This window comes from Trichechus manatus, unplaced genomic scaffold, assembly GCF_000243295.1.
Source record: "Trichechus manatus latirostris isolate Lorelei unplaced genomic scaffold, TriManLat1.0 scaffold00023, whole genome shotgun sequence".
Lineage (NCBI taxonomy): Eukaryota > Metazoa > Chordata > Mammalia > Sirenia > Trichechidae > Trichechus > Trichechus manatus.
Window position 1 is genome coordinate 1,372,869 of NW_004443959.1, and position 27,032 is coordinate 1,399,900.

Here is a 27,032-nt window from a genome sequence, read left to right on the forward strand (position 1 = left end):
CTTTCGGGGACCCTTCTGGAGAGCAAGTCCTCACTCAGGTGGGCAGAGGGGCCCTGGGTCCCACTGGAGTGGGTGTTTGAGAGCTGGGTGCCGGAGGAGCCAAGGCCCTCCAAGAGCAGCTTTTTCCTGAAATCCAGGCCCCAGGGTACTGGAAAAGCAATCGTTTTAGGTGTCCATCCCTTAGCTGGGGAGGTTTGTTATGGAGAAACAGTGGCTGCTGGAGGGCAGAATGCTTCTCCACCACTGAGCTGGCTCTTAGCATCAGTCAGAGAGAGAATGCAGTTCTGTAAGCAGTCAAAGCCAGAAGAGAAAAGGAAGTCTTTCTTTTGATTTCATTTAACTTGAGGATTGCAAGAGACTTGAATCTCCTGACGGCAGCTCCTGCCAATGGGTTTTCAACTCCCACTTGCACATTCCAGTGCTGGGCAACTCACTACCAGGAAGGTGATACCTATTCATTCCATGCTGACGAGCTCTGATTGTTAGGAAGAGCGTCCCTTTGCTGAGTCAGAATTTGCTTTCTTGTAATGCCCACCCATCAAGCTTTGTCTTGCTTCATGCAGCTCACGAAAAAGTAGGCCCTCTGGAGCCAGACAGGCCTGGATGTAGAACCTGGCTCCATTGCTTAATGTTGTAGAAACTTAGGCAAGTTACTTAACCTTAAAGCTTCTGGCTCCTCCTTGGCGAAATGCGGCTTATAGCATTGACTTTGGAGGATTAAAAACAATGTTTATAAAGCACCCATCAGATAATCTAGCTGTTGTGTGTTAAACTGAGTCCCCTAAAAAGATATGTTGAAGTCTTAACACCCCTACCCCCACCTGTGAATGTGACATTATTTGGAAATAGGGTCTTTGCAGATGTAATTAGTTAACATAAGGTCAGACTAGAGTAGCATGGACCCTAATCCAATATGACTGGTGTCCTTATTAAAAGAGAAGAGACACAGAGAAGGAGCCGTACACATGAAGATACACACTGTGAAGATGGAGGAAGAGGATTGGTGTTATGCTGCCGTTGAACCTTCTATAGAGAGGTCTTGCTGACACCCTGAATTTGGACTTCTAGCCTTCAGAATTGTGAGACAATAAATTTCTGCATTTTTAAGCCACTTGCTTTATGGTAATTTGTTATGGCAGCCACAGAAAATGAATACCCTAGCACGTAATAGATACTTAATGAAAGCTACTGATTATTATCTATCATCTTTTATGAACAAAGTCCCTGGGTGATGCAAACAGTTAACTCAGCTGCTAACCGAAAGGTTGGAAGTCCGAGTCTACCCAGAGGTGTCTCGGAAGAAAGACTGGGAGATCTATTTCCAAAAAATCAGCCACTGAAAACTCTATGGAGCACAATTCTGCTCTGGCACACATGGGGTCGCCATGAGTTAGAAATGACTTGATGGCAACTATTTTTGTTTGTTTTTTATGAACACCCTCCCGCCCATACCCTTCACCACTACTCTTTCTCCATTCATTATAAGACGAAGAAGAGTGCCTGGTGGGATCCAAGAAGAGAGCGGCTCCTGGTGGCAGAGTGATAAAGGAAACCTTCTACAGTGACGGGGGATTGACCTGGTTCCAGGAAGTTCAGGTGAAGTCTAATAAAATGGGGAAGCGCATAGTAGGGGAGAGGAAAAACAGCAACACAGATGAAGAGTCAGAAATGCACAGGAGACATTTAGAGGACAGTGGAGTAGGGGTATTTGTCAAGAACATTGGGTATGGAAAGGAGAGGCGGGAAGCTAGGTCTGGGCTCCTCTCGAGTGCTGTGTTAACTCAGTTCAGGGTATCTACTCTACCCCGGTTAAGTTGGGTTTTTGCCATACACATATGATCACTTTTAATCCTTACAACAAAGAAAAGAAATAAGTATTGCTATCCCCATTTTATAGATGCGTATACCAAAGCTAAGCATATGCATTGAAGTGACTTGTCCAAAATCTCAGCAAGTAGTAGAGCTCACTAGTAGCTGGGTTACCTAACATCAAATCCAGATTCCTGAGAGGATTCATTGTCTTGCTAAAGACACAGAATTAATAAAAACAGATAATACAACGGAGAGCTCAGTGTGGGCTTGACTAATCAGAGAAAGCTTCCTGGAAAAGGTGGCCTCACTTTGGGTCTTTTCTACATTTGATTCTCATAGTTCTTTAAAACTCTGTTACTAAGCCACTAATCATCCAGTTCTCAGGAGAAACAGCCAGTGTTGGGACAAGAGTCTGGATCTTGCCTTTACAAATATTTAAAGGATCAGCAAACCATGAGCATTATGTTGTGTGAGTGTAGAATGATGGTTGTGGTATGGGGGCAGAGAGAGCATATGCTTGTAGGCCAATGTTCATTAAGCAATTTTTACTTGCTAGGAGCTTTAAAAAAGCTCTCTCTGTGCTCATCTTCACCCACCCTTGGGTGGCAGGCATTTTTATTTCCACTTTTCAGATGAGAAAACTGAGCTGATAAAAGCTAAGCAACCTACCAAAGTCAAACCTTTAGTCTAAGAATTAAGGAGAGAATCCTTCAGTTTCTCTAGCTCCAAATCATGTACTCTTTCCACCCCATTTATTTTATTTCTGAACTAAAAAACAGTCCTTTGTCTAAGATCACACACATGCAGATCCTGTTTCCGATGGCCTCAAAGCCTCCAAGTCACATACACGATGAGACAGAGTTAACATCACTTGTGTTTCTACCTTCTAAAGCAGAAACTGAGAGCTCAGCACCAGGCTCATCAGCCATCCCCATTTCTTATTTATGCTCTGAATGAAAAGGTCCCGAGGACTTCTCTAGGAACCCGGTTATAATTCCCTATTAATTAGCTGGGTCATTATTTTTAAGGCTCCCGTCAATATTTCCCTGAGGCTAAGTCAGCTTTAGGCATTTACATACACATTGCAGTGCATCCCAACATCTCAGTCATTTCCACTAGAAAGGGTCACTGTGATCGTTTTGCTCAATCTCCTTTTGTAGCAGTAAGGAAGGAGAAGTCAATCAGAGTTTCTGAAGCGTGCACAATGCCCAGGACTCTTGGGTCCATGGAGGAGGCTGACCCTGCATAGGCTGATACGCCAGTCCTCAGAGACCTGGAGGTCTAATTGAAGAGGCAATTTAATGAGCAGAACAAAGCTAGAAAACAGAATAGTATATGTAGTGAAAGTTTTTCTGTGTTGCTATATACTGTCACTAGTAGTTTTTCAGTATCCCATGAACCCACGATTGCTCAAATAAGTTAGAGCTTCCTTCTCTAAGGACTCATTAGAATGGAACAATCTGACACCAACGGGAGGGCTGATTCTATCACTCTCTATGCTCAGCATAAGGTGTTGTAATGCTATTATCACATCAGTAAGCACTAAGACGTGCTCAGCTGTCCTTTTTCTTTCTCAAGTCTTCACAGCAACATCCATCAGTCTAGACCTGGTGTTCCCCATAGCATGAATATATTAAACCAAACCTGTTGCCGTCGAGTTGATTCTGACTCATAGTAACCCTATAGGACAGAGTAGAACTGCCCCATAGAGTTTCCAAGGAGCGCAGACCTTTTGGTTAGCACAACTCTTAGCCACTACGCCACCAGAGCTCCATGAGTATACTAGAGATCACAAATTTGTAAGATATGATATGAATGGTGCAAAGTCATAAAGAGAAAAAAAAGCAGTTTATGTATAAATTATCTATGTCATTATAGATACATTGTTATATAGAGCATTATTAGAGACTCCCTGAGTGGTGCAAATGGTTAACCACTCAACTTCTAACCAAAAGGCTAACAGTTCAAACCCACTCAGAGGCACCTCAGAAGAAAGACCTGGTGATCTGCTTTCAAAAGGTAGCAGCCATTGAAAACCTATGGATCACAGTTCTACTCTGACACATATGGGGCTGCCTTGGTTGGAATCAACTCCACAGCAACTGGTTTGGTTTGGTTTTATACACATTATTATGATGAACCCCAGAACCTATTGAAAAAATGTTGGAGAAGAGGACTGTTTGTCTTTGGTAGATGATTGTGTAGTGGGCAAGCAGAGACGTGGCATTTGAGACGGGCTTCCTGGAGGAGTTGGGCTTGGACTAGGCCCTGAAGGTGAGGCATGGTTAACCGAGCCATGGGAAGTGGGAAGCATGAGAGGAAAAGGGCGTTTTAAGACAGCAGAAGGAATGAGGTGGGCTTGTGGGACAGTGAGCCCTGGCCAAAGGGCTCAAGAAGAGGAGTGTCCAGACAGAAAAGCTGTGGCCCGATGGTGACCAGTCCCTCAGAGTCAAGTGGCAGAGATGGCACCTGTCTTCTAGGAATCTGTCTAGTAGTGCTCCATGAAAGTGCTTTAATGAGAATTCTATGTAAGCGTGTAGTAACACAGTCCAGACAGCTTCACTCCTTCAGGAGACCATGGAAACCCTTGAATCCAGCCAAAGCGCTGTTTGTTTTGGATCCCAACATGCCTCAGCCAGCAAGAAGGCTTTCCTGCCAAGAACCCAGAAGGAAGGAGATTCTAATCCAATTGCCCCAAAGGTCATGGCAAACCATGCCTGTGCTCGCTGCCTCTCCTGCCTGTGATGGCTCTCCCCTTTAAGCTCACCCAAAGCCCAATCATGTTTCAAAGGCTGGTTCAAACCGTTCTCTCTCCGTACGCCTTATGTGATTCACTTCTCCTCCCCAAACCTCTACTTCTTCATCTATAAAATGAGACGGATGGTCTTCCTCTTCCCTCTGTGAGAGCACCGAGCCTGAGGGAAATGACCTGCACACTGGAAGGTGCTATGGGAAGGGAGTAGAGGGCTGAAGAAAGAGTGTGGCCTTTACCCTCAGAAAGAACTGGACTTGAATCCCAGCCCTACCTCTTCTCAGGGTGGCCCTGGGACACTTAAAAGGCCTTGCTGAGCCTCACTTTCATCATCTGACAAATGGAGCCACGATGCCAACCTCCAAGAGCTGTTTGAAAATGAAATAGGTGATGGGACTTAGCATGATTCCAGACATATCAGAGCTACCATTTCTCCCCGTTACTGTCATTATTATCTTTTTTTTCCCTTTCCCTTGGTTTACTCCCTGAGAACTGAGCCAAGCCCTGTCTCCATTTCTCACTGGCCCAGATGGTAATCGCATTGTTTTACAGATTACAGAGCCAGTCCTTTGGAGAGCTGCAGCTCCCAATTTTCCCAAACTGTGGGTGCTGACAAATGATTCACTGGGATGTTGGGCTAATTACAAGATATTGCTAGTCTCCCTGTTCCCCTCACCAAGCCCCCCACCCCTCGTGGATGTGCTGGCCTCTATGGCAACCCTCAGAACGGCAAGCTCATAAAGCGAGCTCATCTTCCAGGGAGCAGGGCAGCCCCAGGAGCCATATTGCAAATGTTTGACCCCAAGGTACCTCCAGGTCACAGAGATTTATTAGTTGGAATCTGCAGTTCAGCAGATGACATTTTAAAAGGCGTTTTATTGCTTCATGACCTGTGTACACTGCAGGGTAATTCTGAGGCCTTTGTGTCTGCAGTGACTGTCCAAGCTGCAGTGGTTCCCACTGAGCTGCAGCACTGCCTGCCCCCAAGAGGAAATCCAGGTATAGCCAACCCCACCCTGATCCTGAGCCCCAGTGTCCAAAATCCCAGGTTCTCCTCCCACCCCAAGCCCTGATTGAATGCCCAGCCAGCAAGAAGGTTTTCCTGCAAAGAACCCAGAAGGAAGGAGATTCTGATCCAATTGCCCCAAAGGTCACAGACAACCATGCTGTGCACATGGGGAAACTGAGATTCAGAGAGGTGAGAGGATTTAATCAAAATCAGACAGCTTGTAAAGAATAAAGTTAAGACTGGGACCCATGGGTACCCCCCATCATTCCACTTCATCAGCTACATCTGCAAAATGTTTCTAATCACTTTAAGAGCAATTATCTATAGCGCATACCTTGAAGAATCAGTCCTGGTTTAGCATCACCAAGGATCTTGCTCAGAGAGTGGCCTAGAGACCAGGTTACTAGGGACATTCAAAGAGACCACTGGAAGATACCGTGCATGGGGTATCTCTCTCAGTGCATGGGGCAGTCTGGGTGTTCTTTGGGCTCTCAAAGAACCTTGGCACATAGCGCCTGGCAGCACAGTGTTTCTGCTGACCAAGCAGTAGCTCCCTCTGTCCAGTCCTTTGGATTATTTCTACCATTCCTTTGAAACTGAGTTCAGGAGTCTCCTCTTCCATACCAAACCATCGGACTTAGAGGTTTCCTTGTAGCCCTTAAGTTTTCCCTTGATTGTAACACCCGTCACCATGTATTATAGTTGTCTGTATAATCTTCTGATCCTGCACCTAGACTATGAACTTCTTGTTCACAGAGATCAAGAATGAGTCATTCCTGTCTCCCTAGCACCGTACCCTGTGCCTGGCTCATAGTAGATGCGCATTATATGTTGATTTTATTGAATTGAGCTCCAAATCTGCCACCCTGGGAGGGGGGGATGTCTCTTCCTTTCAGCATTCATCTGCCAATTAATAGAAGTGTTGAAGAATATGCTCCCAACACTAAAACATGCATTATGGCATGGATCCAAATCCTGCAAGACTCAGCCTTTTCTTGATTTGAGATTCAGATGATAAAAGTCATACACACACTTCTATTTTGTCAAACACCAGCCTTCTTGGGAACAGAGCCATGTGAACTACTTTATTGGTTTCTCATTCAAGACCAGTGAAACACAGCTCAGCCCAAACTGGCAAAGATCTTCACCCCAGTCTTCCAGCTGTTTCTTTTCCCTTGAGCCAGCTCAATCTTAGTTCGGTTCAACAGATCTTTGAGTGTCTACTCTGGGACAGTCACTGAGTGAGACCACTAGAACTACAAAAATGAATAAGGTATAGTGTCTACTCTCAGGAGTCCATCAATCTGCCAGAGGAGAAGAATGAGAAATCAGATCGTGTGAGGTGTAAAACAACATGTCCTGTATAGAGGGAGGCCCACAAGTGTGTGGAAGTACAGAAGTGGAGCCTGAACTGAGCTGGGATGGTCATTGCCAACTGGAGATGATGCCTGAGCTGTGTAGAGCATATGTTGGAGCAGTTGTGTGAAGAACGTAGGCAGAGTATATAGCATGAGAAAAGGTAAGTAGGTGAGAAAAGGTTTGGTATACAGGGAACTTCACGCAGTTCAATGTCACTAGAACAAAGAGTTTAAGTGGAAGAGAAGCAGAGTTGAAAAAATAGGCAGAGACCCTGTATTAGAGAGTTTTCTACGCCAGCCTAGGAGGATTTAACTCTATCCTGTAGGCAAAGAGATAAAAAGAGGATGGAAAATTTGGCAATAGATACTCCTGATAGTTGTACAACATGATTGATGTGATTGTTCTCCCTGAAGTGTACACGTGAAAAACGTTGAAATGCAAATGTTGTGTTACCTATATTTTTACAACAATAAATAAATAAATAAATAAATACAGAAGTAAAGACATCTGTGCCTTAGGAAAATTGCTTTGGTGACCAAGTAAAGGACAAATTAAAGTTAGAGCTGGTGGAGGAAGGGAGGTCATTCAGAAGTCTATTCTGATAGTCCAGGGGGAAGATGATGAGGTTTTAATTGAGGGAAGTGGAGACAAGATGGAGAGAAAGAGAAGCGTCTCAGTTATCTAGTGCTGATATAACAGAAATACCGCAAGTGGGTAGCTTTAACAAACAGAAATTTATTTTCTTACAGTTTAGAAAGCTAGAAGTCTGAATTCAGGGTGCTGGCTCTAGGGGAAAGTTTTCTCTCTCTCTTGATTCTAGGAGAAGGTCCTTGTCTCTTTTTAGCTTCTCTTCCTCAGTTCCTTGGCGATTTTCATGTGGTGTGGTATCGATCTTTCCCCATCTCTGCTTTCTTCTCTGTGCCTAATCTGCTCATTTTATATTTCAGAAGTGATTGGCTTAAGACACACCCTACACTGATATGGCCTCATTAACATAACAAAGAAAACTCTATTCCCAAATGGAGCTACCTACACAAGTATAGGGGTTAGGATTTACAACACCTATTTTGGGGGGACATAATTGAATCTATAGCAGAAAGGTTTCAGGAGACATTCAGGGGATATAGCACAATCAGACTTTGGTGCACAGCTAGATATGCAAAACCTAGACTATCTCCTTTCTAAAGTTGCCACTTTATGGCCATGGGCTTATCCTGATCTGTAGGGTATTGGAGGCTTGTAGATGGGCATATGTGGTTAGCAGAGACCAATTGGAAACATGTCAGGTGGAAGCATAGCCCTGTCCCTTGGATTGACTTGAGCAGAATACAGAATCAAGGGAAAGCAGCCAACATCTTGAGAGAAGAACTGAGAATCATGAAGACCACACGTGCTGGTCTGTCATTTACTGACTCTATAACTCCCCAGCTCTCCAAAGGTACACTGTGGTTACAGGCATGGCAGGATTCATTTAACTGGTAGCCTTTGAAATGTTTTTGCTCCTCAATCTTCATAAAAAGGAAATGAGGGCTGTGGTGGGTGGATGAGGTGTTGAGCTGTTCTCACTACAAGGAAACAGACCAGGCCTTTGATGAGCCCTGTAAATAATCAGGAACACATGCCCACAGTTCCCTGCCCAACCCACATAGCACTCTAGGAATGACTGGGGAGGGAGTGAGAAGAGGCTGGGGAGGAGAGACATTGGCAGGGGGCTAATTGGATAACTCGCCAATGTTAGTGACGATTTCAAAGACTGGTTTAGGACAGTGAAATGAGAAAGCAGTTGCCCTTGAATTTGGGGGGAGGGCAACATAGAGGTCCAGCCTGAACTATTGACTAGCTGTTGGGCCCCTTAAAAACCTTGCCTTTCTCTGGACCTGTTCATTCATCTACTTAAATGAGGATAATAAAACCTACTTACTTCACAGGTTTTAATGATAATCCAGTGAGTGGCAGTATATAGTGATTAAGGAAAAGCATAAGCTTGGGGGTGAGGTGGTCAGATTGGCTCCATTCAGACCTTGGTTCACCACTTAAGAGCAGTGTTACACTGGGCAAGTCAACTTGCCTCTACATATCTGTGTCTGTCCTTCGTAAAACTGGGGTCACGTTAGTACCCAGTCTATTGGATGGATTTGAAGATTAAATAAGGTCACGTGCGTTTATTTTAGCACCTAGAAAGCACTCATTACATGGGAACAAGCTCATGATATGAAAGAGCTGAGCACTGTCTACGAAGAGGGAGGACTCTTATCGAGCTCCCTGCACTGATGGAACTCCAGGAGGGTATTTCATCTCCCATTCAAGGTCAAATATACCCTAAGTGTGTACCCTTTTTGTCATTCATTTAGTAAACTGACCTGGATCTGAGCCCCAGCTCCACCACTTATTGTTTCCATTTACAGACAAGACTAGAGGTAGAAAGAGATGAAACGACTTGCCTCAGGTCACACTTGCTAGGATATGAGCCCCAAATAATGCCTCCAAGGCCTATGCTCTCAACTCTATGTTGCATACCTGTTCCAAAAACAGTGGCCACAGCTTTCTGTACTGGGGAGCACAGAATTAATTGTCATTCCAATGGAACTGGCATTTGTTGAGGACCTTCGGTGTGCCAGGCAGGTGCCTGGCATTTTACATAATCTCACAGCATCCTGGTGACAACCACGTGAACTGGGGCCTATTGTCCCCATCTTGAAGATTGCATAACAGCTCCGGAGTAGCCACTCAGCTACTTCTTCAAGGTCACGATTTGAACTTGAGTCTACCAGACAATACAGCTGACGCTCTGTCCCTGCCCACCACCATGCTCCTGCCACTGGGAAGGGGTAAAGCAGCAGGATGAAAACAATGCTCACAGTACCTTGCATTTTTGTTCAACGCATTTTCACAGACTCCTTACTTCTCACAATGACTCCCCAAAGTAGGCATCGTCATCTTGGTTATACATGAGGAAACTGAGAGTAGGACATATTGAGCAACTTCCCCAAGGTCACAAAGCAAGCCTGCAGCACCTAGCTCATCATCTTTCAGTCAGAAAACACAGAGGGAATGGCACCTAACTCACAGATCATTGCAAAAACGAAGGCATTTTCTGGGTCATATCCCGGACTACCAGCCCTCATTAGGGAATTTTGGAGAAGTGCCTCGGGAGGGGCAGGCCACGTGCCCTGTCCACTAGAAGCCGCACATGCAGCCCCTACCTATGGGCTGGCAGCATCAGATACTGCTTTAATTAGATCGCCATGGTAACGAGCTACCGGAGAATAATAGACAGTTGTGTACTTGTGAAAATCATCAGCCTCGGATAAGGCCCCGCTAAACTGTAATTATGCTGGAGTGGAAGCAGATCTTCATTTCTGGGAAAGAAATAAACTGCCATCCTTGCCTTCTTACCTTCGGATGTTACTCAAACATCAGGGTTTGGAATTCCAAGCAGGCTTATTGTTTGAATTTATATTTTGAGAGTGTTAAAACCCTTGTAAAGGTGGTCATGCTTACGCCCTTGGCTTTGAGTTGTATGTCCTGGAGGGGACCTGGGAGTAAGGTGAGAAAGGTAATAGTAATCACAGAGGCAGCATTTCTTGAGTATATATGTGCAGGGTGTTTTACCTGACTCCCCCCCCCCCACACCCCGCCATCATCACTGTACGCCTCTGCAGTGGGCGTCACAGCCCCATTTTACAAGTGTCCTGCCCTGTGCTGCATGCACATCAGTGATCAGTGGAGGTTTGAACCCTTGTCTGTTTGGCTCTGAGACCCGAGTGCTTTGCACTGCACCACAGAAGCCACTCAGGGACAAAAAGAGACTTTCCAGTTCAGCTGCACTTCTAAGATGCTCGAGGTCTGAGTCCTCCTTTTGATGAAATGTGAGGATTTTCCTTTAATCCGGTTAGTTTTGCTAGTCTGATAAGATTCAGTTCACCCCGGCCACCAGAGTCCCCTGGACCCATAAATAACGGAAAGATCATTTAAAAATAAATTACTTACTGAAAGCAGGGAAAACGCATCCTTGGATTGTTGCTCTCCAGGCCTGCCATAAATCTGTTGTCTTTTCGGCTCGGCAGTGGCCAGGGTCACAGACCGTAAAGTGCTTCCACAGAGAAATTTGAAAAATCCCTGCAAGATGGGGCATGCGGGAGTCATAGGAGAGGCATTTGTATTCTCTGCCGTCAGCCCCTGGCGAAGGGTAGAGCCCAGAGGCTGAGCTGGTGGGACAGGGTGGACATGCACCCAGAAAAACCAGCTGCTGCCCTGCCTCCTGGGATTTCGGGGGCATCATCAAAAGACCCCGGCCCCTAAAACGGCCTGGTGCCTGACCTATTTTCATCAGGAGAAACCAAATTTCCAGTCTCCCTGCAGCAAGAAGCTACATTTCCCTTTGGAGATGGGACCCAGTGACCTCAATTCTTATGATCGAGGATATGTCTGATATTCGATTTTGTTTTTCCTGAGAACACAGTTGTGTCAGAAGAGGGGGGGATAGAATGTGTCAGTAGAGAAGGCAGTGGCCAGGGGTGATGGCAGTCAGGGGCAGGGGGTGGCAGTGAAGGCAGACATGACGTGCTCCCTGACCTCGCTAGCTGCTCCTTATTCTGGTTCGGGGAGGGCAGGTTTGCAGACAGACTCAAGCTGCAGCCTGGCTGCCCCATCCTCAGGGAGCCTTTGGGTAGTTTACTAAGCTGTCGTCAATGGCTGTCTCCTTGTCTGTCCACCTCATTGGGCTGTTGTGATGTGCAAGTGAAATGGTGCCCTCCGGCCTCCGGCTCAGAAAAGGACACAGTGATTGGCATTGTGTCCGGACCTGTACTTGGAGCAGCTCATGGGTGACATTGGTTTGCCTCCGGGAGCATGTCAGGGTGCCCTCATCTTCCTCATTGAATTTCCACCCCAGCAGGATACTTTTAAGCACTTATTACTCACTGGCGAGGCACAGCATTTTGAATCACTGACAATTTGACTTAGACGTGCACTTTGAGATCGGTGAGGTGGGTGGTTTTAAACTCTGGGGTTATTAAGCTCTCCTAGAATGTGGTAAGAGCCAGGGACCCTTTTCCCTGGGGCATAGTGTATAAGAGCATACTCCCAACCGTTTGTGTACAATTCAGAGGCTCTGTAACCACCTGAAGTCCACCCACAGGCTCCCTTAGATGGTTACAGATCCCAGGTAAAGAATTCCTACCTAGTCCAACCTCCCATTTTATAAATGTTTATACAGAGAAAATGACTAACTCCAGGTCACAAAGGGAGTGAGCCCTGTGCTATGCAATCTCCCAGTCCTCCCTCTCTCTTTCTGGACATACTCCTACAATAACCTCCTAAGTGGTTTCTCCACTTCCACTTAGCCTCTCTCCAATATATTCTCTACACTGCAAATAAAACTCTTTTATAAATACAAATTGCATCACATACCTCTCCTGCTTAAAATCCTTTAGTGATTCTCCACTGGCCTCGAGATAACGCCCGGCATTTCTCCCATGACCTACAAGCAAAGCCGGCACATTACACATCTAGAAGGTGGCTGTGAGTCAGGATCGACTCCATGGCAACAGGTTTTGGGGCCCTGGTGGCACAGTGGTTAAGAGCTCAACTGTTAATCAAAAGGTTGGCAGTTCGAATCCACCAGCCATTCCTTGGAAACCCTATGGGGTGGTTCTACTCTGTCCTATAGGGTTGCTATGGTTGGAATCAACTCGATGGCAATGGGTTTGGTTTGCTTTGGGGAGGAGAGACCATGCACAGCATGGTGCCCTCTGGTGGAAGGCATTGTACACTCTACACAGCCATGCCAGCGCATGGCCCCAGGTGCTCCACAATACGCCTCCACCCCTCCCCATTCTCACAATGCTCCACTCCCCCCTCATTCCAGATATGTTGCTCTCTCAATTCCCGTAATGTCTAAAGGGCTATCACACTCCAGGGCATTTGTACATGCTTTTCCTTCTTTCTACTATACTCTTCTTTCCTCTCTTCACCTGGTTACCCCCTATTCATTCTCCAGCTTAGGCTTCATCATGTTTTCAAGAGCCTAAGATCCAGGTTTAACTTACCTGAGTCAGGCAGGGTCCAGTCAGGGCTCAGAAACCATGATAGGTTATTTCAACAGAGGAGATTTAATACAGGAGATTTGTTACATAGGTGTTGAAATACTGAAAAGGTTTTCTAAAAAATGGATGTTGAGGTAACAGAGATTTGTAACTTCCGAGAGCTGCTACTAGCCATAGGGTTGGGAGAACAAAAAGGAAGAGGTGGAGTTACCAGGATCTAGAAGTTCAGAGTGGTGGCTTGTGGGCTAGCTCTCTGATTGCTAAGCAGTCACCCCATGTCTAGGGTTGGGATCTCCAAGAGGACACCTCACTGTTGGTGTCTGGACCTCTGAGTGGGGAGGGGCCTTTCATAGTTGGCACCAGGACCTCAGGGTGCCTCCCACACCTGCATGGCTTTTGCTCAGATAGCAGTGTAGGGGTACGCCTGGTATTTGGAGTGTCACAAACTCTGAGGAGCTGGAGCTCTGTCTGGACTGTGGCCATAAGAGCTGGAAAAACAGGAAGAGCATCCCCTTTACCGCTCTTGTTGCCAGAACCTAACAGAAAACCAACTGGCAAGGGAGCAGTGGAAATATGGTTCACAGACTCCCAGCTCCAGCAGCACAGAGCAGAGTATGGAACGGGTGTCACTGAGGAAGAGAAGTAAATAACTGACACCAACACACCAAAAAAAACAAAAAAATCCGTTGCCGTTGAGTTGATTCCAACCCACATCACCCATAAATTATTGGCCTTTATATTTGACTGCAGACTCCATGAAGGTAGACTAAAATCAAGTTATCTGGTTCATCACGTATCTTCCATGCCTGGCACAAAGCCTCAACTGTAGGCACTCAATAAATGTTGATTGACCAATTGCATGGGAAGTACTGCACTTGGAGACAGGACTATTACTGTCCATGTGATCTTTCTGAGCCTCAGTTTCCTCACTTGCAAAGCAAAGGAAGAATTATTGTGACTATTAGGAAAATAATGAGCGTGAGAAGAGGGCTGTGAGCTGTTTGGATTCAGGTCATGAGAGAACATGAGAGCCCTCCATGGACAGTGTCTGCTTCACCAGGAGCCATATTCTGAGCTTGTTTTTAACAGGGTGTGAGGATGCTAAGAAGAGTGCGAAGCCCACTTACTGCCTATCTTCCTCGAAAGAATTTCAAAAGCTCCTTCTGCCTATTTTTGTCCTGTGGTGCTTGAGTGACTGTGTGGGTTATCACCTGTGACAAACATGTTTATGTGTGTGCTGACATTTCTGGTGTTTCCTGATAGGACAACATCACCTATGGAGTCCTGTGGAAAGAAGTCAGTAAATGTTCTAACTCCAGGGTGTTCGGGTTGGAACAGCAGGCAGAGAAATGGACATCTGGCTCTAGAATTCTTAGCTGGTGCCCAGAAAACTACAAACACAATCAATTCCTTAAAACCTATCTGCAAAGCCCACCAAGTGTTTTGTGTCACAGAACATCTAGAAGACGAGAGCATTTTGCACACACAGAGACACTCAATCAAAGATGTGCCTAAATATGTCCTAAGGGTATGGAATTCCTTAGCTGCCAGTTTGAGAGGCTGCTCATCACCTCATCACCTTTCTACTAAGGAAAGGCCCCTGAATCAGGGAGTTAGAAGCCTTGAGTTCTAGTCTCTTCTTCTCATTAGCTATCTCAATGAAATTGGATGAATCCCTTCTCCTGCATTTGTCTTGATTGGGATTCTTAATTTTGGCTTGGGTTACCCACTCCCAGAAATTCTTTTTGAATTGGGTTGAGGCGAAGCCTGAATATTACATATTTATCAAAGTTCCCCACAAGTGATTCTAATATGCAGCCAAGGATGAGAACAACTGTTCTAACCCAGGGGTTCTCAAACTTTAGTGTGCTTCAGAATTACCTAGAAGGCATGTTAAAACACAGAGGTTCTGATTCAGTAGGTCTGGGGTGACGCCTGAGAATCTGCATTTCTAACAAGTTTCCAGGTGCTGCTGATGCTATCAGCCTGAGACCACATTTTGAGAAGCAAAACAAAACAATACAAAACAAACAAACAAAAAAAAAACTCCTTGCCATTGAGTTGATTCTGACTCATAGTGACCCTATAGGACAGAGTAGAACTGTCCCATAGGGTTTCCTAGGCTGTAATCTTTAAGGGAGAAGACTGCCACATCTTTCTCTGACAGAGTGTCTTGTGGGTTCAAACTGCCAACCTTTTGGTTAGCAGCTGAGTGCTTTACCACTGTGCCACCAAGGCTCCTTACATTTTGAGAAGCACTGCTCTAATCCAGTGGTTCTCAATGGGCAATGGTGTTGTCCCCAGAGGACATTTGGTGATGTCTAGAGACATTTTTGGTTATCATAACTGGGGAGAAAAAGGGAGTGCTATTATCACCTAGAGTTAGAGGCCAGAGATACTGTTAGACATCTCCCAGGGCATTTCCCCAAATAAACAATTGTCCAATCCAAAATGTCAATAGTATTCTTGCTTCTGCAGTTTTAATGAGTGTATGAATCACCAGCAGATCATATTACAATGCAGATTCCAATTCAATAGGACTAAGGAGGACCTCAAGATACTGCATGTCTACGAAGTCCCAGGTGATGCCCAAGCTATCAAGCCTCCATAGCTTACAGTTTCTTCAGTTATATAGAGACATTCTCCCACAGCCTGAAATACAGAGATCACTCTGTTATTCGTTGTTATATCATCAAGGACTACAACAGTGTAACCACTGACACAGTAAACACTCATTAAATAGCAGAAAGATGCAAGCATCACAATGTGTAAGCTGAGCTGGCTTTCCCCACTCACCACCTTTCTTAGACAATGAGCCCTTGAGAGTCAGGCCACAGCTTGGCATGGATTAAGAGCTCTGTATATATCTGTTGTACAAAATTAGATGGACACAGTAAGAGTTAGCATTTTTGTAATGGCAGATGTATTGCTTTTCAAACCAATGCTCTTGATCTTTCCTTCAAAATTAATCCCTTACCTGGTCACAGTGCTCTTCATTTACAAGGTGTTTCATTTGCATTATACCATTTGATCCTCCTCCCAAAGTTATGAGGTGAGCAGGTCTAATCCCACTTATGGATGGGAAAACTGAGGTGTAGAAAGTTGCAGAACTGAGACTAGAGCAAAAGTCTAGCAGCCTAGCTATGCCGTGCCATACTACTCCCATGTCATCCACCCCAGTTCTCCCTATTTCAATTTTCTTCACTCCCCTAAGTCCTTCACTGCCCTTCCTCCATTATGGCCATACCTTCTCCCCTTTCTTGTCCCATCTCTTCTGTCTTTTATTTCCTCCCTCTACATATCAGAGGACCCTCCCTTCTGTCTAACTGGCTTTGTTTTTCAGCCTCTCCGTCTGGGAGCTGCCTTGAGTGGCTGAGGGCTTCCTGGCCACCAACTGCTTCTTGAGGCACAGAATCACTTCAGCTGATGGAGGAAAGCCAAGATCTTCCTTCATTTGCTCCCTCCTTCCCACTCTGTTCCCCCCCGTCACATTGGGTATCACCATTGTGAACTCCAGTCTGCATGGCGCCATGTGTCGGATCTTCCTCACCGTAAAGCAGATACACCACTGACATCTGCTCCATGAGAAAGAGATTTATAATTCACAGTTCTTCCCCTCAATATATTGAAAAGGAGTTTGGATTCAGACATATTTTCATTAAAATCCCGATTCTTGGTTCTCCAGCCACTGACGGCTCCTTCTTTATCACTTGTGCTGATTTCTCATTCTTCCTCCTGACTACTAAATCTGGAGAGCCCCAGACTTCATGTGCTAACCTTCTCTTTTCTATCTACACTCACTCCCTAGCTGATCTCAACAAGTCCCACTGATGACTCACCAATTTTATCTAAAGCACCAACCTCTCTACTGAACTCCAGACTGATATACCCAACTACTTACTTAACTTTACCATTTTGACATTTAATGGGAAGACTATATATATCCCAAACTAAATTCTTAATTGTCCCCTAGCTCCCCAAACATGCTCCTCTCCCGGTCTTCCTCATCTCTGTTAAAGTCAATTCCCTTCCATCCTTGGAGAAAGCCTTGTCTCCTCTGTATTTCTCACACATCTCAAACTTGATCTACATATGTCTATACAGGTCGTATCACCTCCACTGTCACCACCTTGGCCTAAGCCACCAACATCTCGCACCTGAGTAATTGCACTAGCCTCCTAACTGGTCTCCCTGCTTCTACCTTTGTCTTCTTCTTACTATTCTCCACAAAACAGAGATGTGATCCTTTCACTATTAAGTCAGATCACACCCATTCACTGCTCTGAATCCTCCAGTGTTACTTTATTTCCTTTTTAGTAAAATCCAAATTCTTTGCCATGGCCTACATAGCTTCAGTGAACAGGTCCCACTATCTCCCTGACTGTATCTTCCACCACTCTCTCTCACCCATCTGCTCCAGAAATTCTGGCCTCCTTGCTTGACAACTCTATTCATAGTCCCACCTCAGAGTCTTTGTTATTCCTATTTCTTCTACCCAGAATAGATTTGTCTTAGATGTCCATGCTTCTCTCCTTAACTTCACTCAGATCTCTGTTCATACACCACCCTGTAAGAAAGGTGGAGAGACTCTCCTTATCACCTGATGTCAGGTAATACAGCCTTCCCTACTTGCTTTGTTGACCTTCCACGCTTTTCTTCACAGCACGTATCATGGTTTAATAAAATACATACTTGCTGTTCTGGTTATTTGTCTGTCTCTTCCTACTAGAACGGAAGAAAAATGAGAGCAGGTTATTTACTTTCTTCATTCCTGCATCTCCAGTGTGTGAAAGCACCTGGCACATAGCAGGCACTCAAAAGTCTGCTGAATGAATGCCTCTTATGATCTATGAGATCACATACACAGTGCTTAATCTCTCAGCCTTAGCTGTAGAATGGGAACAATAGTAGCCACAAGCTGACATGCTTTAAATACTAAACAGCTTGTACAAGGGTAGCCTATTGCAGTGTGATTCCCTAACACCACATCCTAATTCCCCTGAATGCTTGGGCTGGGTTCTGATTCATGTCTTGCCCTCTGCTTTCATGGAATAATACAACAGCCTGTGAGATCAGCCCCTGCCTTTGCTCTTGGAATGTTACTGAGGCCTTGGACCACTCTTTCTTTTGGTGTGCCCAGTGTGAAGCTACCAGGAAGACATTTATTTTAAAACAGAGAGCTAGAAAACACTTTGCTTTCTCTAGGGAGGTTGTATGCTTTCTTTCTGGGGACAGGAAGGACCAAGTACCTTATGGTTTTGTTTCTTCTTTGGACTCCAGGATGCTCTGAGCCAGATTTGCTTCTAACTCAGCAACTCAGTAGGACATTATGACTGGACACACCGATTCTGTTTTCCCTTTTTTCATGCCTGTGGCTCTAACTGATATGTTTTCTGATCTCAACATGTGATTTTGTATTTTTATTTTGCAATTTATTGCATGTAATTCCTGCTTGTGGATGAAGGGTAGATAAATAACTAAACAAACAAAACAACCAAGTTCATAATACGCAGGGAAGGGGCAGGCACCAAAAAATAATTATAAGACAATGTGATAGAGCTGTAGCAGAACTCCGAAAGAGTGCTGGGGGAATCCAGAGAAGGAAGAAACTAATTGTGTCCAAGGAAGTCAGGAGAGACTTTGGAGAGAGAAAGAGAGTTTCAGCCAGGACATGAAGAATTAATAGGAGTTGGTCAGACAGAGAGTAAGCAATGGCATTCTAAGCAACAGGAAAAGCATGTACAAAAGCACAGAATTCAGACAGATTCTGGAATGTTTGGGAAATGGTACAAAGTTTATATGCCTGGAGCTCAGGGTAGAAATGATGGGCCAAGGAGGATAAAGATAAACAGAAGGGAGTGGCCAGGAGGGAGACCAGAAAGGAAAAGTGTGCCAGGTATGAAACACGTTAGGTTTCACGTGACCAAAACCAAACCAAACCCATTGCTGTTGAGTCAGTTCCAACTCATAGTGACCTTATAGGACAGAGTAGAACTGCCCCATACGGTTTCCAAGGAGTGGTGGTGGACTTGAACTGCTGACCTTTTGGTTAGCAGCCAAACTCTTAACCACTGCACCAGCAGGGCTCCTGGTTTCATGTTAAAAAGTTTGAATTCTGTAATTATTGATTATTTTTGAGGAATATGTTCCTAGGGGAAAAAAAAAGACAAGAGTCATTTTATTAAAAACAAACAAACAAGGGAATTTAATAATACATCAGATCCATGGGGAACTTTGCTGATTATTTTGGGCTCTAGGTCAGCTCCCTCATTTTGCAGATTTGAATGTCAAGGCCCAGAGAGGAGAGGATCATTATTCAAAATCATACAAAAAGCTCCTGAAAGAGCCCGTATCTGCTGACTTCCAGTCCAATATTTCTTCCTACCTAGGTGATAGCTCCTGAAAAGCAGGAAATACCTAACATAAAAAAAAAAGACAGAGAGAGAGAAGAATTTCTGATGTTAATAGCTGTCAGATCTAGGACAAGATAGGACCCTTTTAACAGCCTCCTAAGTTCCTTGGTCCAGGCTGGCCAGGCCCACAGGTGGAAGCTGGGTGGGCCTCACCAGGGTCCAGAGGTGGCTTCAAACCATCGACCTTTGAGTTAGCAGCCTAGTGCGTTAGCCACCACGCCACCAGCGCTCCTTAAAATGAGTTTTCTATTGTACAATCCCACCAGCAGTGTATGAGGAGTCCAATTACTCCACATCCTTATTAACGTTTCTTACGTCAGTCTTTTTTCATTTTAGTCAATCTAGAATGTGTGTAGCATTCAACTACTAGCTAAAAGTTTGGTCATTGGAACCCGCCCAGAGATGCCTTGGTAGACAGGCCTGATGATCTGCCTCTGAAAGCTCACAGCCTTGAAAACCCTATAAATCTGTTCTACTCTGCACACATGGGGTCACCATGAGTTGAAATCGACTGGACAGCAACTAACAACAATGATGTTGAAGGCAGCCCAGGTTGTGCAAACTGTTAAGCACGCAAGGCTGGCAGAAAGGCCGGCAGTTCCAACCCACACAGAGGTGCCTAGGAAGACAGGCCTGCGGATCTACTTCTGAAGGGCACAGCCTTGAAAACTCTATGGAGCACATCTCTACTCTGACACATTTGGGGTTGCCATGAGTCAGAATAGACTCGATGGCAACTAATAACAACAACGTTGAGGGGGCAGTTGTGGTTCAGTCATAGAATTCTCACCTTCCATGAAGGAGACCTGGGTTTGATTCCCAGCCAATGAACCTCATGCACAGCCACCACCTGTCTGTCAGTGCAGACTTCTGTGTTACTATGAGGCTGAACAGGCTTCAGTGGGTTGCAGACTAAAATGGAGTAGGAAGAAAGGCTGGGACTCTACTTCTGAAAATCAGACAGAGAAAACCTTATGGATCACAAAGGTCCAATCCACAACATATCATGGGGATGGCACAGGACCAGGCAAAGTTTTGTCCCATTGTGCATGGGCTTGCCATGAGTCCAGGGCCAACTGGAAGACAGCTAACAAGAACAACACTGTTGAGCACCTTTTCATGCACTCTTTTGCTATTCATATCTCTTCTCTTTTTAAGTGTCTTTTCAAATTTTTTGCCCAAACCCAAAACCCACTGCCACTGAGTCAATTCTCATAGCGACCTTATAGGACAGAGTAGAACTGCCCCATAAGGTTTCCAAGACTATAAGGCTTTAGGGAAGCAGACTGACACATCTTCCTCCCACGGAAGGGCTGGTGGGTTCAAACTGCCAACCTTTTGGTTAACAGCCAAGTGCTTTAAACACTGAGCAACCAGGGTTACTCTAACCTTTGGCCCATTTTCTATTAAGTTGTTTGCTTTCTTATTTTTGAGTTTTATGAGTTTTTCATGAATGAATCTTTTGTCAGATACATGTTTGGCAGATATCTTCTCCTGTTCTGTGGCTTGCATTTCATTTTTTTAAATTTGCTTTTTGAAGAACAAGTTTTTTTTCTTTTTTTGATATTTATAAAGTCAATTTATTATTTTCTAATGTTTTGTGCTTTTACTCATCTAAGAAATATTTACCTATGCCAAAGCCACAAAGATTTTCTGTTCTGTTTTCCTTTGGAGGTTTTATAATTTTAGCTCTTTAATTTAAGTCAATGGACTTCTTCCAGTAGTTAATTTTTAAGTATGGTGTGGGGTAAATGTTGATATCCTTTTTTTTTTTTTTTAGCATCGTTGGTTGAGAATATTTTTCTTTTCTCATTAAACTGAATTGATATCTTTGTCAAAAGTTAATTCACATGGGGGTTTATTTCAGGATTCTCTGTTCTGTTTTATTGATCTATATGTGTAGTTCTTCATTAATACCACACTGCAGCTTTATATCAGCTGTTGGAATAAGGCAGTATAAGACCCTAATGCTGTTCTTTTTTTTTTAACATTGCTTTGACTATTCTAGGTCATTTTCATTTCCATACAAATTTTAGAATAAGCTTATGAAATGCTATTAAATAATAATTTAGTCTGCTGAAGTTTTTATTGAAATTGCATTCAATCCACGTATCAGCTTAAGGATAATTTACATCATAACAATATTGAGTCTTCTGATCCATAAATATGGTATATTTCTCCATTTCAGTCTTCTTTGATTTCTCTCAATAATCTTTTATAGGTCTTGCACATCTATTGTTATTTTTATTCTTAGTTTTGTGTGTGTATGTTTTAATGTTATTGAAAATGAAATTTTTTGCATTTTATTTTTCAGTTGTTTACTGCTTGCATATAAAACTACAACTGATTATTACTTCTCATTTTTTCTTAGATTCCACAATTCTATACGATTTTCTATGTAAACAGTTATGGTAACTGCAAACAGAGACTGTTTTACTTATTTCTTGCTGATCTCTGTGCCTTTCATTTCCATTTCTTGCACTATTGCAATGGCTAGGACTTCCAGGACAATGATGAATCAAAAAGATGTGTCTAGACTGGGTTCTCTAGAGAAGCAAAACCAGTAAAGCATATAAATATATATATAGAGAGAGATTTATATCAAGGAAATGGCTCACACGGGTGTAGAGGCTCTAATATTCCAAGTTCGTGGATCAGGATAGAGGCTTCTCCTGATTCACGTAGCCACAGGGGCTGGCGAACGCAAGATGGAAAGGTCGGACAGCAGGACTCTTCTCACAGCATGTGAAAATCTATGAATCCCAAGATCAACAGGCAAGACTGCAGGTAAGCTGCTAGCTCAAGTCCCAAGAATAGGAGGTCCGATAAACAGGAGCCAGCTGCAAGATCCAGAACCAGCAAAAGCTCCTGAGCCCTGCCAGAACGTCTGCCCACAGTTGATACAGGCCATGTGCCCAACGGAACTCCCCTTCAACGGACTGTCTATTAACAGCAGATCCCATCATGGGGGTACTCACATATAAAATCCCAACAGGGAAGTGACCACAACATCACACGACTGTCAAAATACCAAGAATCGTGGCCCAGCCAAGTTGACACAAAATATTAACCATCACAGGATGATAGTGGGCATTTTTGCTTTCTTCCTAGTCTTAGGGGGAAAGCACTCAATATTTCACCATTAAGTATGATGTTAGCTGTAAGTTTTTCATAGATACCCTGTATTAGAATGAGGAAGTTTACTTCTAGTGTTTCTGTAACTATGCCTTTAACTCAAGGGTACAAAGAAAAATCGAGTGTCTTAGGGAAAGGATGGAAAAAGCCATGGTTGGGTTTTGTACCCAGGAAGATCAAATACTCCAGGCTTTGCGTCTTCTTTCTACTTTTGTTCTATGGACCAGAAAGGAATGCAGCAATTCTTCTGTGAAATTCTGCCACGTTTTAAGAACTATGTTGAAACCAATTTAAAAAGAAATAAGTTAGAAAATGAAATTTGACATTGCCTTCATTCTCTGGAAAATGATACCAGTTATGAGAAAGCTGGTAGCTGCCCTCAGGAAACTTACACTTTAGCAAAAGAGAGAAATTAGAAAAAAACAAACAAAGTAAGCAATAATTACCAATTGTGACATATGCCATGAAAATCAAAAACAACCAGAGAATAATGGAAGAGGCTTCCTTTGCATGAGGTAAAGGCCTCTTTGACAAGGTGAGTGCACTTAAGCTGAATCTTGAAGGATGAGTAGTTTCTGTTGTTTTTAGTCGCCATCGAGTCAGCTCCAATTCATGGTAACCCCATGTATAACAGAATGAAATGTTGCCCAGTCCTACGCCATCTTCATGATCATTGGTATGTTGAGCCCATTGTTGAGGCCATTGTGTCAATCCATCTCATTGATTCGCTGGCTCTTCACTTTACCAAACATGATGTCCTTTTCCAGCAATCGGTCCCTCCTAATAATGCATCCAAAATAAGCTAGTCAAAGTCTTGCATAAAATTCTATGATCCATAGGGTTTTCATTGGCTAAGTTTTGGAAGTAGATCACCAGGCCTCTCTTTCTACTCTGTCTTAGTCTGGAAGCTCTGCTGAAACCTGTCCAACATGGGTGACCTTGATAATATTTGAAATACTGGTGGCCTAGCTTCCAACATCATAGAAACATATAAGACATCACAGTGCAACAAACTGAGAAATGGATGGTGGAGAGTAGTTGCTAGACATTCAAAAAATGGGAAGAAAACACATTCAAGTTAAAGGGAATTGCAAGGACAACAATGTCCCTGAAGTGGTAAATGGCAGCTTAGTGTGTCCTAGGAATTGAAAAACAAACAAAAAACTCAAAATGTGTGAGAGTAATGAGAAAAGGAAGCATAGGCAGGGATCAGCTCATGCCACAGTAAGACACTTGCAATTATTGTAAGTGCAAAGGAGAGTCTATGAAAGGTTTAGGCAGACAAGGGACATGATCTCTGTTGTTGCTGTATGAAAAATAGATTGGAAGGAAACAGGAATTAAAGCAGAGATATTAAAGTGTTATAACAACAGTTTAAGTGAGAGATGACTAAAGTGGTGGCCTTAGAAATAGAAAAAAAATGTACAGATTCCAGATATATTTTAGAGATAGAACTAACACGATTTCCTGATGAACTGAATGTGGTGTAGGGCAGAGGAATAATGGAAGAGGCTAAGAATAAAAATCAAAGATGGCTCTTACCATGCTGACTTGGCCAATATGCAAATGTATAAGTGATGCTGCCATCTACAGATGTGGACAAGACTTGGTGGGTATATTGACTCAGTCATTCCATTTTTAACATACTAAGTTTGAAATGTCTATGAAGCAGCCAATTAAAATCCAGAGTTTGCTGTTGAAGTCATGAAGCTGAAGCTCAAAGAAGTCTGGGCTGAAAAATAACATCAGAATCGTCGGAGCATGGATAACTTTTAAAACTCTGTACTGGATGTGATGACAGGACAAGCGAATAAGATGAGCACAGAAGAGAACAGGGACCAGCACCAAACCCTCAGGCATACTTACATTTAGAGAAAGGAGGAGAAAGAAGTTAAACAAGGAAAAGAAGTGAGATGTCCAAACTAGAATCCCTGGCAAGGAAGCCAAGAGAGGAGAGAGTTTCAAGAAAAGCGGAATAGTCACCTGTCCACAGCTGAGAGGCCTGAAGAGAGATAAACAAGAAGTGTGTATTATATCAGGACATGCAAATACATAAGCTTCATCGTGTGCTGAAACTAATCAGCCTCCTGTGTCTGCCATCAAAGGTAAGCGAGATGAAAAGTGTTCAGAACTCACACGCAGGGCGAATATATAAGCAGCAATATGTGTGGAAAACTTTAGAGCTTGTAGGTTATGCATGAATGAGTGATGTGATGCAGTCCCTTAAAATACCTGGTACTTGTCAGGCAGCATCAGTGGAAGCACGGTGTCTAGAATGAGGAAGGTGATATTCTGTTGTGGCCTGTTCTCTGAACCTTGAGAAAAACAATAGCTACCTGGGGTTTGCCTAAAGAAGAAAGACTAAAGTTGGAGGAAGGTGTTCTATGAGGACATGCACTTTGAGGAAAATGAAGAAGGTAGGCATGTTTATCCAAGGGAAAAGATAATTCAGGAAACATAATTGGTTCCCTCAAAAAGCTTAAGGACTATCATGAGAAAATGGGACAGGCATTCTGTATAGCCTCAGAAGGTTGATGTTAGTAAATTCCACAGTAATGATATCAGTTTAACATAGGAAGACTTATCTTAATGATTGGAACTGTCCAATGCAGGGTCTGTAAACAATAGCCCACTATCCAAATTTGGCATATCACTGACTTTTGTTTAACCCGTGAGCTAAGAATGGTTTTCACGGTTTTAAATCACTGAAAAAAAAAAAATCAAAGGAAAAACGATATTTCATGACAAGTGAAAATTATATGAAATCCAAATTTCAGTACCCACAAATAAAGTTTTATGGGAATACAACCATACTTATTTGTTTTCATATTGTTTATGGCTGCATTCACACTACAACAGCAGAATTAAGCTGTTGCAACAAAGACGGTGTGGGTAACAAAGCCCAAAATATTTACTATCTGGCCCTTTACAGAAAAAGTTTGCCAATCCCTGCCCTACAGGGGTTCTCAGAATCACCTGGCAGACTTATTAAAACACAGTTTACTAGACCCACTCGGAATTTCTAATTCAGTCGATTTGAAATCAGACCCAAGAATTTGCAACAAGTTCCCAACTGATGCTGATGCCACTGGTCTGGGGACCACACTGGTCTAGAAACACTCATCACACTTACAATAACCTAATGTAGTCACTACAAACCTAATATTCCTAAGAGGAGGGACTTATTCTCTTTTTTCCCACAATAGGACAAGGCTGGGAACTTCATAAAATACTTGTTGAATGAATAAATTAATTAATTATGTTGACTCTATTGATCTTTGGGGACTTTTAAATTCTGATTGCAGCAGAAATGCTCTTAGAAGGAAGGACAAGAGGAAGGAAGTGTCTTAATCTCTGTTCTCTAGAGAAACTAAACCAGTGAGACGAATATATATATTTTTTGTGATATGGGTGTTGTGATATATACATATTGCTGGTTTTGTGATATATACCTATCTTCAAGAAATGGCTCATGCGATTGTGTGTACTGGCAAGTCCCAAATTCACAGGTCAGCCAGCAAGCTGGAGACCTCTGTTGGCTCACAGGTCAGATGATAGGCTGGAGAGTTCTACAGGCTTACGTCCCTGGAATCAGAGGTCAGGAGACTACAAGAGTGCAGGGTCAAGAGAGAATGAGCTTTGCCAGACCACCCATTTATATTCTGGAGGCAGACCACACCCGAAGAAACCTCCCTTTTCAACTGATTGGCTGATCACATCAGATCACATCATGAAAGGCGATTATATTATTTTACATTATTAAAGGGCAACCAGTTTAGTACCTACCAAACTACTGAAAATCATAGCCTCGCCAAGTTGACACATAATATTAACCATCACAGGAAGAAAGAAAAGGAGGAAGGAAAGAAGGAGGGACTCTTTTCACAAAACAATACTTTTTTATGCCTAGGGGTGTCATTATGCCTCAGCTACATAGTTTAAAGATGTATAATATTCTACATTGCTTTCCCATTCAGTTTGAATTCTTGCTTAAGAAAAGTAGCCTGCACACAATTCACTTCATTCCAAAGATCCAATTCATAGCATAATCATCCTTCATGTCTCTAAGAAGGACATTTGGATTCTAAAGGTATTACATATGCATATCTATTTTTAATAATCTAGTGTATTTCTCCCAGTCTTTTTTCCAGGCATTTTATTTTACATTATTAAGACCATGCTTTATAGATAATTTTACATCCTTTTACATTTAACATTGATTCAAAATAATTTTCATATGACACTAAGAATTCTACATACATGGTTTTTTCACCTACAGAATATTCTCACATATGTATATGTCATAATTTATTTAGCTAAACTCCCACTATTAGACATCTCTGTCTCCTCTGTGGCCTCTCCTTTTTTTGGTTATTTTTGCTATCTGCATTGTAATGTGAATCGTTATTAGTTAATTTGTCTTTTGGTTATTTTATTATTCTTGAGAATAGATGCCAACAAGAAGGAAATGATTATCAAAAAAAGAAACATTAGAACTCATAAAG

General features: G+C 43.2%; 1 long non-coding RNA gene across 1 annotated transcript; it reads right to left on the bottom strand.

The window, feature by feature from the left end:
• Positions 1-10,370: 10,370 nt before the first annotated feature.
• Positions 10,371-12,479, bottom strand: LOC111819972 (uncharacterized). Its single transcript, XR_002823538.1, has 3 exons — positions 12,345-12,479; positions 10,923-11,051; positions 10,371-10,468 (listed from the first exon to the last, which is right to left on the bottom strand). It is a non-coding gene; the product is annotated as an uncharacterized LOC111819972 (long non-coding RNA).
• Between the last annotated feature and the right edge of the window lie 14,553 nt (positions 12,480-27,032).